At 34.9% G+C, this 17,480-nt stretch overlaps 1 pseudogene; it reads right to left on the bottom strand.

Annotated features, from left to right (window-relative positions):
- Window positions 1-1,050: 1,050 nt before the first annotated feature.
- The window catches only part of LOC149535580 (uncharacterized), a 35,713-nt pseudogene continuing 19,283 nt past the window's right edge, over window positions 1,051-17,480 (bottom strand).

Raw genomic sequence — 17,480 nt, 5'->3', positions numbered from 1 at the left:
TGAAATCTTGTGCCTTGCTACCACATCATCTCCTATGCAACTTCGATTAAAATTTGCATTAAGTGACATCATCATCTAATTGGAATCTTTCAATCTTGCTATGTATTGAAATCTTGTGCCTTGCTACCACATCATCTCCTATGCAACTTCGATTAAAATTTGCATTAAGTGACATCATCATCTAATTGGAATCTTTCAGGTCAGAATGAGGACCCCACCCAAGCTCATGCTTCCAAAAGCCTTTGGCTTAATACACAATGGATTTAATGTATGATAGTATTTAAACCATAAAAGCTCCCATCCATAAGCAATGTGGGATAAATGAAAAGGTCATGTTTTAGCGCAATTTTATCTTTCTTGGTAGCTCGCCGTTTACAGTGGCATCTTTTCTTTTAAAGGCATGATTGTTCTCCATGTTAATCAGTGGCTTCAGTTGATGCGTGATCTCCCTGTCTCAGCGTGGATTCCATTTATTAGTTTTGGCACTGGATCTCTGCCTCAGAAGTGGGTTTTATCTACAATCGATTCCTTGGTCATTGCTTTGGAATCAACTTCTTCTAAAGCCAACCTTTGCTATAGCTCACGCTGGCCTTTTTTGATGCCATGTAGGACTTATTTATTTATTTTTAGGTGTGAGCTTCCTTTTGTAGACGTGGATGTTCTACCTGGTTGATGTGTGAGCTGCTCCACATTTGGCATTGACTGTTCATCATTTACATGCGGCTTCTTTCCATTTTAAATGTGTGAGGTCTGTGTTTCATATACCACATCCCCTACCTTTTGGCGGTGATTTATCCTTTGCATGTGGACTTCTTTATATTGGAAACTTCACTCGACACTACCTTTGTTTCCTTTGCATTGGCATGTGACTCAAGATGGGATGGCTTTCCTCACTATTGGGCGGCCACTCTGTATCACTTTTTCTTTCTTTACCTGTAGCTCCATTTTAATTATGCCTCAAACTTTACAACCTTTCCTCCCCTACTACTTTGAATGCATGGTGCTCCTCTTTTTACTGTGTGAGCAGCTTTAAACTTGGCAGCTTCTTCTTTAGCGCGGGGAGCTCTTTTCTTCGATTCCAACCCATCTCAAATGCAAGTGGAGATGTAAATTGACTTCATTTGGTCATGCAAGAAATGGAAAATTGCCACCAATTTTTTATTGCCTTCCTCACACCAGGGTACCTATCACCCAATTGGTCCTTTAATACTTGAGGTATGGCACAATAATCATTTGTATCCATGATTGTGAGTGCAAAGTCTAGAAATAGTAATATGCCAATAGAAGCAATCATTGTGTTTAATATCAAACAAGATGCCAATTCTTCCCTTGAGAGGGTCTCAAGCTAATTAACTAAAAAGTCCACAAAGTCTAGAATAAATCATTCATAAGGTCCATAATGAACTCCTATTAGAATGTACTGCTTTAGCATAAAGCAAGGAGTTTAATCAAACAAAGGAAGACCAAGGCATTGCATCTCCAAAACGAAGAGTTTCCCAAAAAAAAAAATTAAGAGCACTACAAATTTTACTCGTCTTGGATGATACTGAACAAAATTTGTGCAAGAGAACCCCCAAATGAGGTGCCATATAGATGTACATGGTGAACATCAATATCATTTAAGAACTTTTTAAATGAATCAACCCATCCTTAATGGCTCCATATAGTGTATCATCATCTTTACCGGTCTAATGGAATCAGTCAGACCCCAAAGTGGGTCCGACTAAAAAAAAATTGTGTCTAAATAACTAAATTTTTAGACTGATCCATTGACCTTTTAATATTCACCGAAATTGATTTCAAGAACTAATTGATCATTAGAATCCCATTTTATCATTTTCTGTCAACTGTCAAATTTGCACCAGGAGGTCCTTTGAGTGGCCTTAAAAACTGATCCAAACCTTTAACCGAGCTCTGAAATTTGGCACACTGACTCTCTATTTTTCATGCTTTCACACTATCAAATATCATCTTATGATGAATTTGGGGTCAAAGATATTCGCTATTAAAGTTGACCTCTCAGAACTACCTACAAATAAACATGTCAGAAAACCATAAACTAGGTTCAGATTTGGCTTTGAAAACTGGGCAAACTGACACTAGGGGAGATGAAAACTAGGGCATTGGTTCTCTATCACGAGGAGAATATGGATCCACGATTTGGGCTCATGAAAAATAACAGGACACAAATGGCAATCAGTCAAAGTGAGCTACTTGGATTTTGCAGATTGAAAAAATGGCAGAAAAGTGGTTTTTGCAAATGGAATTGACTTGGAAAAGTGTACAAACAAATTTTTCATGAATTGCAAACTAGCACACTTGAAGTATTTTTGGAGGAAAAAATAGTGGTGTATCTCAAGTTATGATGTCACGAACAAGGGTACCAAACAATCTACAAATGCTGACACTAGTAAAACTTTAGAAATTGCGTTTGGAATCGTGCTTGAAAACTAATCAAATAGATTTGTCAAAAGTTGAAACTTGAAACATAATAAGTCTCTAACATCTACAATGTAATGCAAAAGGAATTTTAACATTTGGGTCAACTAAGTCAAATTTATAACTCGTCAAACAGGGCTTCCTAGAATTCAGAATTAATTGCAAAAGCATGAAAACAGTGATTGACCAACTTTGAGGGATTCAAAACCTAGTCAAACAGATTTGAAATGACTCAAAATATGAAACATAGGTTCTTTGGTATGGATATTAGGTACTCCCAAAGCAAAAAGTCATAAAACATTTTTGGGTGCAAGATATTCACTTGCGAACATGGCCTCCTATCGTTGTTTGACACAGGTGAAAATGCAGATTTGGACACTAGCTCAAAACAGGACTTCACGAAATGGCTCAGAATCTCAAATTTACTTCATGGAACAAGTAGATGCACTAAATGAAAGGTGTTAGAAATATTAAATAGCTTACGGGGCTCAAAGGTACAGCCAGGTACACATGCATTTAAAAGCATTTATGGGGCTTGATTTCTTAACGGTACTCGAAATCGACCATGCAATTTTTAGTCCCAACAAGTGGGATGCAGATAGAGAAAAAATAGGGAGGCACTCCAAATTTAATGCACAATGGATTGGTCCCTATGTGGTTATCAGTTGCAATAAGGCCAATGCTTTCCAGTTGAGCAAGCCTAATGGTGAAATCTTGCCAATTCTAGTCAATGGAATATATCTGAAACTATGCTTCTGATGAAGGTTAAGGGTTTCATGTATATAATTAGGTTATTTTTCTTTCAATTCTTCCTCTTTTTCCAAGAATTTTCAGGCACAAGTTGTCTCTCTGTGAGATAGTCAATTTTTGAAGTATTGGAGTCTTGTAGAGCTTGCAGAGTTTTGGTTCCTATTTTACAATTGCAGAAAGCAATTTTGAGGTCTTTTTGGGTATGTTTTTCTATGATTTTAGGGTCTTGATGGGTGGACCTTCATGATTTCTAAGACTTTTCTTCCCAATGGGTGCATAGGCTACTAGTCTATGCATAGCATGCTTGCATCCCCCTTGAGTCACCAGAATTATTGGCTAATTTCACCCTCATGCCAAAATTGAGACATTTGAATTTAAACTTAGTAGACAGTCACATATATTTGAATAATTCAAACATTAGGGCATGCAAAATAATATTTTATGACCTTAGGTTATATCATTTTCTAATTAATTTCACATTTTAAACTTTTCGCAAACCCATGTTTCATCTACCATCTCATGCAAATGGATCAATGGTTGTTGCTTTATCATTGTCAGAAACTATAGTCTTTTTGTCATAGTAACAAAGTGACATGTTGCCACATAGTGCCATGGGCCTATTTTCCTCTAGTTAGTGTAATCAATGGTGAGCTTTCGTTGGCCATTAGATCAAGATCATCTTAGGGTTGTCACTTTTTTCATTTTGGAGTTGCAAGGTTTTTTAATAATTTGAGAAAGTGAGTTATTGACATGTGGCAGGTGGGTCCTTTTCCTTTTGTGGGCTGAGAGTGAAGTGTACAAGATATTAGACAATCTAGCATGGGCCACGTTTCTATTGGTTGATGCACTGATAGGTTTGGTGTATTTTTTAGAGCCATCAGATGGAGTTGGATCAACGGTTATCACTTTGTCACCTTGTAGAGTTTCCCGATCTTTAACACATGTGACAAAGTGACAGGTTGACACATATACATGGTGGGCCCAGTTAAGGTAGTTAACAACACTAGTTAAGGTTATGGTTAAGTTTTCAGTTTCAAATAACATCGCGATTAAGTTTTAAGGGTTGCACAATTAGTTGATTAAAGAGGTCAAACACATGAATACTTCATGAGGTGGCAAAAAGAAATAACACAATTGGTCTATGTGGCTTATTTCCATCACCTGACCCAAGTTGACTACTGATCTTTCTGATTTTTCAAGCTAGGAAAGAGAAAGATAGGGTTTCTTTCACAATCTTATCTTTTCAGTTGATACCAACCACCCAAAGTTATTTTTGTGCTAGAAATGATGTAGGGGCATTCCTTCCACTATTTGATTATCCATTTTGAGGATTCTAGCATTGATTGGCATCATTTATTTTACTTCAAGGTTTCTTCCATGTCAGGTTTCCATGATTTTCATGCCTTTGTAAGTGTAACAAATCAAATCTATTTTTTATATTGCCTTGATTATTCTCTAAGCACTTAATGGCAGTGGTTGTGGAGTAACTTATAGTCTAAAATATCTCAGTTATGCTTGAACTATAAAATAAAATTTATAATCCTTTGTTCTGGTCAACTCTTCTCTATTTCTCTGATATTTCTCTACAAGTTCATTATAAATCCCCTTTTCCTTTGGACCTAATCACATTCTACCTTATCTCCTTTAGCCATTGATGATTGTGCAAGATCTATTTGCCTCTCTTTGATGTTTTGTGGCTATATGCAATTTGCATGATTGTGTCTCTTTTAACCTATGAATGATATATAAGTGAAATCTCTTCTCCCTTGTGTTATTAATTTTGGTTGTCTGATCTACATGAGATTGATGGATTTAAACAAGTCTAAATCTATATAAATTTGATGTAATAATAGTTCAAGTGTGCATGTATGGGAAAATATTGGTTTGAACACTCTATTTTGGTGCATCAACTCATTAGGATAGATTAGGATAATGATTCTATGCATGCCTTCTCCACTTTTCCTCTCCAAGTGTAGTTAGGTGAAACCTAATAGAAAAGGAAGCTAACCTTCTCTAGAGACTCAACCTCATAGTTCAAGTCCCATAGCTTGGAGGTTGTTTCGATGTTTCACTAGTTTGTCCTTAGGTAAAAACTTTGGACAAGGGTGCAAGCTTTTGTGACAATAATACTCTATCTTCTTACTATCTTCTATAAATCAAGCATATATTTTTCATGTATTCTACTCTATATGTGCACTTAGCCAATTAATTAGAACATAGTGTAGAACACATCCTCAAGTGTACTTGGCCTGGTCATCAATACACAGTCCATACAACTTTATTTACTATCTAGTATTTTGTCAGTTTTCATGGAAACAATGTGTCTTGACATCAATGAAAAACAAAGTCATGAATGCAAAATTTCAATCATGCCAACAATCTCTCCAAGTTTTCTAGCAATTCTTAGGATACTCCTAATAATTTGATGGCAACAAAGATGAAAAATATCTAAGTTCCAATAATAGCAAATCAAACTTTATTTTTTTTGTTGTCTTCTTTTCAAATCCTCTTCATTAATCAAATCTAAAACTCAAACGAATACTTCTTTGTCTATGCTTTCTCATTCTTAGGGTTGGCATCAGTTGTTCACACTTTGACACTTAGGAATAACTCTCATTCTTACATGGATGGAAATCAATTGTTCACAACATCTCCCCATTCAATGTTTTTCCCCATTAACATCAATAATACTTCTCCCCCATATATAGGAGATATCTTTCATATACATACTCTCTCCCCTATTAGAGGATGTTTTTCATGTATAATCTCCCTCATTGACATCAATTACAAAGGCTTCATTATGTTAATCATCTTCTTTAAGTATATAATTAGCTTGAGTATCCAAAGACACTATTCTATACCAACTACCAAGATTCCTTGATGAGTTTGGTCATCCCACATACTCCCCCATATAGGAAGCATCAACATTCAGTCCAGTAACAATAGTGATCTATATCATTGGACTAATGTAATCTCTACATCATCTACTCAGAAGTGGGTAGGGGCATAACCCCAAGCATAAGTTGAATATAATAAAATGTATCTTTCATAAAAGGCTTTGTAAATATATCTACAATCTTATCATGTGTACTTACAGACTCTAATCTTATTTATTACTCTCCAATTTTCTCTCTCAAATCATGATACTTAATAGATATATTCTTAGTCTTAGAATGCAACATTTTATTCTTAGGCATACTCATTCTACTTGTACTATCAATATGTATGATAGCAAGATCTAAAAATTCTATCTCAATATCCTTCAACATCTTCTTCATCCACATGATTTGATTACAATTGTTTTTTATTGCTACATTCTCTACTTTAGTTGTACTAAATGAAATATAATCATGTTTCTTGCTTAACCAAGAAACCAATATTCCTCCAAGGAATAATACTCCACCATTAGTTCTCTTTCTATCATCAATACTACTTACCCAATCCACATTAGTATATGCACACAAAGTGCAATAACTTGATCTATCATACCATAGTCTAAAATTAGATGTACCCTTTAGATATCTAAATATCCTCTTTACTATTGCATAATGAGATTACTTAGGATCATCTTGAAATTTTTCTACTATCCCAACTAAATTTTTCTATATCTAGTATGGTGTGAGTCAAATATTTCAAACCTCCAATCATAGATCTATACTTATTTTTCTCAACTACAGGTGTCTCATCTTTGTTAGATAACTTGTGACCAGTTATCATAAGTGTACCGAAAGGCTTACAAGTTTTCAAGACAAATATTTTCAACAAGTCTTTTAAATACTTATCTTGTGATATGAAAATACCATATCTATTTTGCACAATCTATAAACCCAATAAAAACTTGATCTCACCAATCATACTCATCACAAACTCACTCTTCAGAATTTCATTAGCAAATTTATTACTTGCTTCATCATTACCTCCAAATATTATTTCATCAACAATCCATTTTCAATTTCTCTCAAATTTAAGTTACTATGTCATACCTTTAGTGAATCCCAATTTTGCCAAATATTTTTCAAATCTTGCATACCAGGTTATAGGTGCTTGTTTTATACCATACAATGCTTTCTTTAATCTGCACACCATGTCCTTTTATTTTTTCAAAGGAAATCCTTTAGGCTACTCAATGTAGACTTCTTCAATTTCTCCATTAGGAAATGTTGACTTTGCATCCATCCAATATACTTCAAACCTTTTATTTACTGCATAAGCTAGGAATATTCTTACTACTTCCATTCTGGCAACTGGGGAATATGTATATTCATAGTCTATGCCTTCTTTTTGTGAATATCCTTTGCATACCAAGCTTGCTTTATTCCTCACAACTTCACCTTGTTCATTCATCTAATTTCTAAATACCCATTTTGTTCCAATAGCATTCTTGTCTTTAGGCCTAGGAACTAATTCCCATTTCTCATTCTTCACAATTTGATCCAACTCTTCCTTCATTACTTGAATCCAATGGTCATCCTTGCATGCCTCATCTATGCTCTCTGGTTCAATTTGAGAAATCAAACATAATTCCTCATGTACTATGTATCTTTTCATTACTCCTTTATCTTTTCTTCCAATAATATGTTCAATAGGGTGATTTTTTTCCAAATTCCTATTAGTGTAGGATTTTCTACCTCAACTTTTATATCTTCTCTTGGTTCATGTTTTTGTTCATCTCTTTGTTGAACATCATTCTGAAAATCATTTTTAGTCTCAAAGAAAACTTCAATATTTTCTCTAACAGGCTTAGGATTGTCTTCCTCTTCTTCAGAAATATAATCCAATGCTATTTCTTTAACTCCAAACTTTCATCCAAACGTGAGCCAATTGAGTACACAAACATGAGAACAAATCTTTCCAAAAGTGACTAGTAAAGATAGGATCACGATTACTAACAATAACCTTAGGTGTACCATGTAGCTTTTGGATATTCTCCAAGAAAACATTTGCCACTATACTTGATGTAAAAGGATGTGATAATGCAATTAAATGTGCGTATTTAGTGAGGTGATCAACTACTACCATGATGACATTATGACCTTTAGATTTTCCAAGCCCTATGATGAAGTCCATGGATACCTCTTCCCAATGTTGGCTAGGAATAGATAAAGGTTGCAAGAGACATGGTGTCTTAATTGTTTCCCCCTTATTTCTTTAATAAACCAAACATTCAACCACAAATTTTTGAACATTTCCTTTTAGCCCTTCCCTTAAAAAATCTTGCATGACTTGATGATATGTCTTCAAAATTCTTGAATGACCACTAATTGGGGACTCATGTAGTTCTTTGAGAATCTTGTGTTTAAGAGTGGAATTTTTGCAGAGATACAAGTGCTCTTTATACCAAATAATATCCCCCTTTAAACAAAACTTATCTGAACTACTAGGGTCACTTTTTATCTACATGATGAGATTACTTATTGTAACATCATTTTGCCACTCTTCTTTGAATTCTACCACCCAATTTTCTTGTAATATTGAAAGGGCACACAATAAGGCTTGATCTTTTTCATCTTTCTTGGAAAGCGCATCAGCCACAATATTTTCCTTCCCTTTCTTGTATACAATTTCAAAGTCATATCCTGACATCTTAGTGAGCCATTTTTGTTGTTCTTCTGATGATAGTTTTTGTTCCAAAAAATATTTTGGCTATTATGATCTATCTTAACCTTGAAATGTCAACCCATTAAATAAGGCCTCCATTTTTTAACTGCATGAAGGATTGCTAGCATTTCCTTCTCATAAATACATTTGAGTTAATTTTTACCTATTAATTGATGACTCTCAAAAGAAATTGGTCAACCTTTTTGCATAAGAACTACTCCTATCCCATTTATAGAAGCATCACATTCCACAATGAATTCCTTGGTGAAGTCTAGAGTGGAAAGCATTGGAGTTGTACACATAGCCTTCTTCAATTGCTCAAATGATACATTAGCAGATTTATTCCAATGAAAGAAATCCTTCTTCAATAGAGTGGTAAGGGGTGATGCTATACAACCATAATTCTTCACAAATTTTCTATAGTATCTTGTCAATCCCAAGAAAATCCTTAGCTTCTTAATAGTTTTTGGAATAGGCCATTCCATGATAGCCTTGATTTTGTTAGGGTCCACCTTTACTCCTTCATGTGAAACTATGTGTCCCAAATAGTCCACCTCCTTAAGACCAAAAGCACACTTGGATGGCTTAGCATAGAGTTGATGATCTTCGAGTAATTTTAATGCTTGATCTACATGCTACAAATGTTCTTCCCAAGTCTTGCTATAAATTAATATAGCATCAAAAAACACTAACACAAGCTTTCTCAAGAACTTATTAAAAATAGAATTCATCAAACTTTGGAATGTAGATGGTGCATTGATAAGACTGAATGGCATCACCAAAAATTCATAATGACCCTTGTGGGTTTGAAATGTTGTCTTACAAATATCTTTTTCCTTAATCCAAATTTGGTGATAACCTAATCTAAGATCTAAGTTGGTAAAATACATAGCTCCATTTAATTCATTTAGAAGATCATCGATGACTAGAATAGGAAACTTATCTTTAATGGTGTACTTGTTGAGAACTCTATGATCTGGACACATGCATCAAGTTTCATCCTTCTTATGCACTGTCACAATAGGTGACGAGTAAGCACTTTGGCTATGCTTGATAATTCCTACCTCTAGCATTTCCTCAACATTTTTTTCTATCTCAATTTTTTGTATGTGTGGGTACCTATAAGGCCTAATGTTTGGTGGTTGTCTCCCTGGAACTAGTCTTATGGAATGGCCATGATTCATCTTAGGAGGAAGTCATTTAGGCATATCTCCAAGAATCACTAAGTGACGATCAATTAATGCTTGTAAATTTGGATGCATAAGAGCATTAGATTGAGAGACTTCTAATGAACATAGCCAGGCCACAAATCCATCCACACCTTTCTTAATAAACTTTTGCATTTAAAGAGAGGTTACCATCTGTGGGGATTTTTCCTTCAATCCTCTTAGCTCCACTACCTTTTCTTTTGATTGAAATTGCATGAATAATTCTTGGAAGTTGATCTCAATTATTCTCAATGTAGTAAGCCATTGTACTCCCAAAATAATATCTACTACAACCATGGATATCACATACATTGGGGTATCAAGTTGATAATCTCCCATGGATAATTTGATGCCATGACACTTCCTTGAACAACTAACTATGCCCCAATCTGTAATCAAAACCTAAAACTCTAGGGATGGATATATATATATATATATATATATATATATATATATATATATATATATATATATATATATATATATATATATATATATATATATATAATTTAGAATAGTTGCCAACTTTTTGTTGATGAAATTATGAGTACTACCTAAGTCAATCAACACTATTACTATTTTCCTCTTTAAGAAAATCACTAGCTTGAGAGTTTGTGGTGTACCGAAACCTGAAAGTGCATGACAAGAAATGATTGGTTGAGAATCATGTGATTCCTCACCTGATTCCCTATCCTCCTCTAATATGGGCTCATCCTCTTCTTCCTCACTTGGACCTTCAATATAGAACAATTTCTTTTCACTACATTTATGTCCTCAACTTTATTTTCTATCACAATTGAAACACAACCCTTTTTCTCTTTTCTCCTCAATTTGTTGCGGAGTCAACCTACTAGGTTAAGGAAGAGGTGTTGAATATCTTTTTTCTCTTGTCACATTAGCCCCTTACTTTCTAGGAATCAAGAACTTCTCCTCTACCCTACATGCCAATATAAAAGACTCATTTACTAAGTTGGGACAAAACATGTGTACCTCATGTTGAATGTGATCCTTGAGGCCACCCAAGAATAAATCATTCAAATTCTCCTCTATAATTGTATCCACTCGTAAGGATAGATTTTGGAATTTTGAATATAATCCTTGATTGATCCTATTTGTTGAAGCTTAGCAAGTTAGCTAAGGAATTTTTCTGTCACACTATTTCTATATTGTGCTTAGAGGTCTTCTGTAAAAATTGACCATGATATAGTGAGATAATTTTTCCTTCTATGAGTACAAAGGAAATGATACCAAATGAATTGATTTGGTTCTAGATATAAGGAAGCCATCATGACCTTTTTTCCATTTCAAAGTTGATGTACTTCAAAAAAATCTCCATTTGATTTATCCATGTTTGAGGATCCTTGCCATAAAATGTGCGCATATCCACCTTTGGGAAAAAATTCCTAGATGTTGTAGGATTAATAAAATTTGTGTCATTATTAGTCAACTTGAAGGTTTTACCTTGACTGCTTGAGAGCTCCTTCCTTTTTTCATTCATATAGGTGCTTAACATGCTTCGTATATCTAATATATCTCCTCATAGGTCACGCATATCCCTCTTAACCTCTTCCTTGAACTTACTAATTTCCTCATTGGGATTACTATCCTCTGTTGCTTCCCAATCTTGATTAGAGGATTTCCCCAGTGTGGTATCATTTTTTTTGCCTCTTGTTGAAGGCCCCCACATGATGAAAAAAATATTTTTGAAATAAATCACACAAATAAAATGTAAATTCTCTGATTTATTATTATTATTTTTTATTGTAACTTACTAGGGCCAAGATACCCTTACTCAGAAAAAATTCCAAAAAAAATAGCAAATTTACTACCTTGAGAGAGAATTTTCCTAATTTTGCAATATCTTTCTTATTTTATTTTTAATTTCTCCAAGATTTGAAATTTAGGCTCCTCTACTATGTATTCAAAAACCCAATACAAGTTATACTCCAATTTAGCAGGATGTGAGAGATATGAAGATCTCAATAAATTATGTAGAAATAGTAATTCTACAATAATTTTCTCAAAATTGCTCCAATTCCTCTAAATTTTGGACTATAGTTTCTTTAGTATGGTCTTCAAAAATCATTTAAAAATCTTTGACAAAATCACTAAAATTTGAAATTTATGCTCCTCCCAAAATCACCCCAATGTCAAGAAAACAATCTTGCCTCTATGGTGCCAAGATCATGCTTTGATACCACTTGTAATGAAATAACTTGAAAAATATAAGAAATAATAGGAAATATCATATAAATACTTGATAATAATTGAGAGTAATAGGCCACTTCAAGGGGGCAACCTCCAAATATCTCCAATGAGAACACACTTCACAATATCATGTTGAAATAAGACTCATAAACTCCTATATATACCTAATTACACTTAGGTTGAATAGACAGAACCCTACATAACACCTAGGCTGACCTACCTACCTAAATAATAATTTAATAATGATAACATGATTTAATTAAGGATTAAGATAGCCACAAGTTGACTAGTCATAACCCTATATACACCAATATTAAGGGTGTATCACTTTCACATTTGTACATTCAACAATTGTCTTAGTTCTCTTATTAAAACATCTATAAGCTTTACTTTTCAATGAATGACCAAGGAACATACCTTCATCGCTTCTTGGATCAAAATTTCTAATATCGTCATCTCTCTTTATGTAACATTTACCTCCAAAAATTATAAAATAATTTACTAATGGTGCATGTCCAAACCATATTTCATAAGGCATCTCATTTGTACCTTTTCTGATTTCCATTATGTTCATGGTTTATACTATTGTATTGACTAATTCTCTCCAAAATTTCTTGGATACATCATTCTCAAACATCATTTCTCTTGTTGCCTCTAATACAAAAATGTTCCTTCTTTCTGTAATTTCATTTTGTTAATGTGTCTTGGGTGTTGATGATTGTCTCTTAATTCCATTTTTTTCAAAAGATGTTAAACTCTCTAGAAGTAAAATCTCCACCTCTATCTAATCTCAAACATTTAATATTCACACCAAATTCATTCTCAACTCTATTCTTAAACACCTTAAACTTTTTAAATGCCTCATACTTTTCTTTAAGAAATGTTACCCACATCATTCTAGTGAAATCATCAACAAAAATCATAAAGTACCTTTCTCCATAGAATCATCTTGTTCTGGTAGGACCACTTAAGTCTATGTGAATAATCTCTAATTTCTCTGTTGTAGAGAACTTCTTATTGGGAAAATAAATCTTCTTTTTCTTATCCATAATACATTGTTTGCAAACAAAATTATTAGGCTTCATGATTCTACTTTTAAATCTCTGATTGCAAATGTACTACTAGCCTTCAAAATATTATCAAAATTTATATGACAAAATATTTTATTCCATATCCAAACATTATCCACTTTTGCAACCAAACAATTCATCTTAGTAGGATTTAATTGAAACACATTATCTTTGGATCTTGTGCCTATTGTTGTGGTTTCACAATGCACACCCCATTTTGATCAGAAATGGGGACCCCCTACTTTCTTTTTTGGCTTTTCAGATCCCTAGTCCAGAGTCTAAAAGTTTTTCTAAGGGATTTATCTATGGTTTCTGGTTAGGACTAGGTCCTGACTTGGAAACCTAGTTGTCAAAAATAAAATTTTTAGAGAGAGAAGTCATTTTGTAAAGAAAAGGTTGCACCAACGCACCTCCCCAAGTGCACTAGTGCACCAAAGTGTTTAAGACAAGGAATCACACCCTTGGTAATGTGCAACTACACAACACCAAAGGTGTGTGGGGCTATATAAATTAGGGGGTTCCTCCTCACTTATCCTATTTTCATCCTCGAGCTCCATCGCACTGCACCTCCACACCAATTGAGGTGTGTATCCTCCTGCCTAGCACCTTGCAAAAGACAAAAACATTAATAAAGCACCAAAAAAGGTGTGCATTAGCACACCTACCTGGGTGCATTGGTGCATACCTATTTCTATCTTTAAAAAAAAAACTTGACACCAAACAAAAATGTATTTGGGGTGTGCAATAATGCACCTAATTAGGTGGGCTACTGTGCAACCTCCCTAAAAAAATTTAAAAAATAATTAACAAGTGAAACCTAAGGTGCACATTAATGCACCTAATTAGGTGTTGGTGTGCACCTTAAAATATTTTAAACCCTTGGCACTCAAGTCAAATATGAGGTGTACATTAGTGCACCCCGTGAGGTGTGCTAATGGACATCACATATAATGAAGAAAATACAAGTTAAAAGGTGCATCAGGTGCACCTAGTGCTCCAATTTTTATTTTTACATTCAAGGGGTTTGAGTTAGGGTTTTCAAAGGTTTTTGAATAATCCAATTTTTAGGGTTTTGATCATGTCACCTTTTAGGGATTGAATTTATCATTTTTTCTTCAACTTTGAACTAATGGGCATCATTTTTTATGCAGATTTGATGGTGTCTTCATCAAGCTCTCTTTCAGACAAGATGGTTCCAAAGATGGTGGTATTTAAGTTTTAGGGTGTGCCAAAAAAATCATGATTTCAAGGTGAGTACTCAAAGATCAGGGACACCAAGTTAGGTCACATAGATTTGGGTGCATTCTTGACACTATACAACAAACCAACAAAAAGGTCTCCTATGGTATCCACTTTGATTTGCTCTAGACTAGTAAATACAATAACACATCCAATTTCAGTACAGTCCTCATAATTAATTATGACAATAGCAGAAAGATATGTTCCTGAAGAAAGGGTCATCAAGAGCATAACTAGAGAGATCATCCTAGATCTCTGACCCAACAATATAGAGAAGGTATTCCATCTATTAAGGGTGGACCAATTTATTTGATTGACTTATCACCAAGCTGAGAGATGGTATAGGGAACATGTGGAGGAAGCCTGTAAAATTATACAGTCTTCATACTTGATTGAGAAGACTCCTCCTAGGAAAAAAGTAGGAAAAGTGGATATGACACAAGGGTACATGAAGATATTGGGTACTCGATCATACTCTTGAATAGAGTCATGGGTTTGCCCACTTCTGGACATTTGAACATATGGATAGTGCATTTTATCAAGACCATCAAAATGGAAAAGATGCCACTTGACTAGGCCTCCATTCTTAGGGAGAACATAGGTAAGAATTTGATGGTGGTGAAGAACAACAAAAATTTCTACATGACATCATACTTGGTGTACTTGTTAGCCATAGGGGTGACAAATTACCCTGGGCTTTATAAGAAGGGTAACATGTAGGATGAAAATGCATGGCCTTACATTGTGTATCCTCAGCTAGTAAAGAAGAATATTTTAGAGCAAAGAAAAGAATATAGGATTGTAAATGATGCATTCATATTTGTAATAATCTAGTCTATAAAGGGAAATTATGCAAAGAGGATGTTAGCAGAGGTAGCTACAAAGGTATCATAAGTCGGGGCTTATTATGTTTAGTATCAAACATTTACATATTTGAGGGTAGCTAGTAAAACTCTCAACCTAAATAATCTCCCTAGGTATCCTAGTGAAAAACTTGTTCTCTTGGAGATCTCTCAACAACTCTTGTTTGCATATGAAAAAATTAGAAAGCAACACAAAAATGTTGGATGTGGCCTATGGCTGTAGGGCCTTTTAGGGTGGATCAAAGTCAAGATATTCCATCTTTTGAGTGTGAATGGGATCAGTATCCCTTGGATGAGTATAATTCCCCTTGGCCCTAATTTGATAACATTGGAAGAGTATAATGCTTAGCGGGTAAAACATTTCAGCACGAAGATGTCCTTGAAGGTCACAGGATGAAAGCCATAGATGACTATGATGTCTACATAAGGGACTATTATCAGATGACTTTGTATATAGTAGAGAGTGCCTTGAAGATCAAGATTCCATTAAATATTGTGCAACAAGATACATAAGATCTTCTCGATCCATTACTCAATAGGGATAAGATTGGTGATAGGTCTATAATGAATGTCGAGATTAACAAAGAAGAAAACTTGGACATTAATCATAGGGCATGGCATGTCATTAAATTGACAAATGATTGGATCAAGAGACCTTTCAAACTTGATCCAATTCTTGAAACAATGATCTTCCATGCTCAAGCCTGCCTAGCTAAAGGTCGAGGAGAAAAAGTCACAATGCCTACATTCATGGCTCAGTCACCAGTGAGACTAGAAATGATGCACCAACTTGATAGGCTAGTTGGATATTATAGGGCTTAGAAAGGTAAAGGTAGAGGCAGAAGGAAGAGGAATTCTCCTCAACAAGCCATGTCAAAAGAGGGATAAATTCAAGCCCCTACATAGAATGGAGAAGAAAATGTACAAGGGTCAAAAAATGTTGAATCTACAAAGACCCAAGACAATCCTCAAGTGCCACCAGTTGAGCAAGGACGAGGAGGAGATGAAATCAAAGTACAAGATATACCTTAGCAATAGGTACAAGCCTCCCCCTCCATGCCTAAGAAGAGAAGAAATATTAAGACTCTAATAAAAAGGAGGGAAAAGGTCAATAGGAAAGTGATTCCTTTCATGTCAATCCTTGAACCTATTTTAGAAGAACTAGAAGAAGAGGATGATGAGGATGAAAAGGATAACTTACCTTTGAATAGGAGGACTTGTCTCATGAGAGCTACAGAATTGAAAAGGAGAAGAAGCTCCACCATCACACCTCCATGTATTCCTAGACAATCCATTCAAACTACAACATCAGAAGATGAGATGCAATAATGGATAGATGACCAGGATGTGGAAGGCACTGATATCTTTTAGATTTTAGATTTTGATTTTATGTCAGTGGGTGCTGAATTGGTGGGAGAAAAGATAGTAGACACTCCAACTAATCAACCTCAATAAGAGGATTGGATTCAGTTACCACCTTAGATACAAGGACCTAAAATAATTCCATTGTCACCACATCATGTCACATTTTGTGTGGATAAAGGTTCAATTACTCCCCTTCCTCCAAATAACAAAGAAGAATGTGTACAAGCAAGACAAGAGGAAGAGCTAGAATAAGTATCCACTGAGGAAGTGTTGGAAGAAGGGTAGATAAGTGAACAGCCTTAGTAAGCTTCCAAATACACTAAGGTGAGGGTTGTGGACTCTACAGATACAGAGACTCCCGGTGTAGATCTTTCATAGAAGGAGAGGACCCTAGAAAGGAGTGATAAGGGGATGAGTATAGCTGAGAAAAATCCTTCATCCTCAAAAGGTAAATCCCTTGTACAACATATCCCAAGGTGGCTCAGGAAAGAAGTAATAAGAAATAAAAGGCAGCAATTCACCATTGAGGAGGAGGACATAATGGAATTAATTGAAGTCCTAAGAAAGCCTAAATCACCCCCAAAAGATGCACAGGCATTAGCCTTCATTATGAGTGATCAGAGCTAGGACTTGTTCACTCATGTGGTTATCCCTCCTCCACATTCAAATGTTGAAGAATTTATGCCATGAGATTATTAAATTAGGGAGGTCATGCTTGGGGAGCCTACCTTGAATACCAC

Source organism: Cupressus sempervirens, chromosome 10 (assembly GCF_028749045.1).
Source record: "Cupressus sempervirens isolate cs-2001-9-10 chromosome 10, ASM2874904v1, whole genome shotgun sequence".
Lineage (NCBI taxonomy): Eukaryota > Viridiplantae > Streptophyta > Pinopsida > Cupressales > Cupressaceae > Cupressus > Cupressus sempervirens.
The sequence above is the reverse complement of the archived record's forward strand: the minus strand, read 5'-3'. Positions and strand labels throughout refer to the sequence as shown.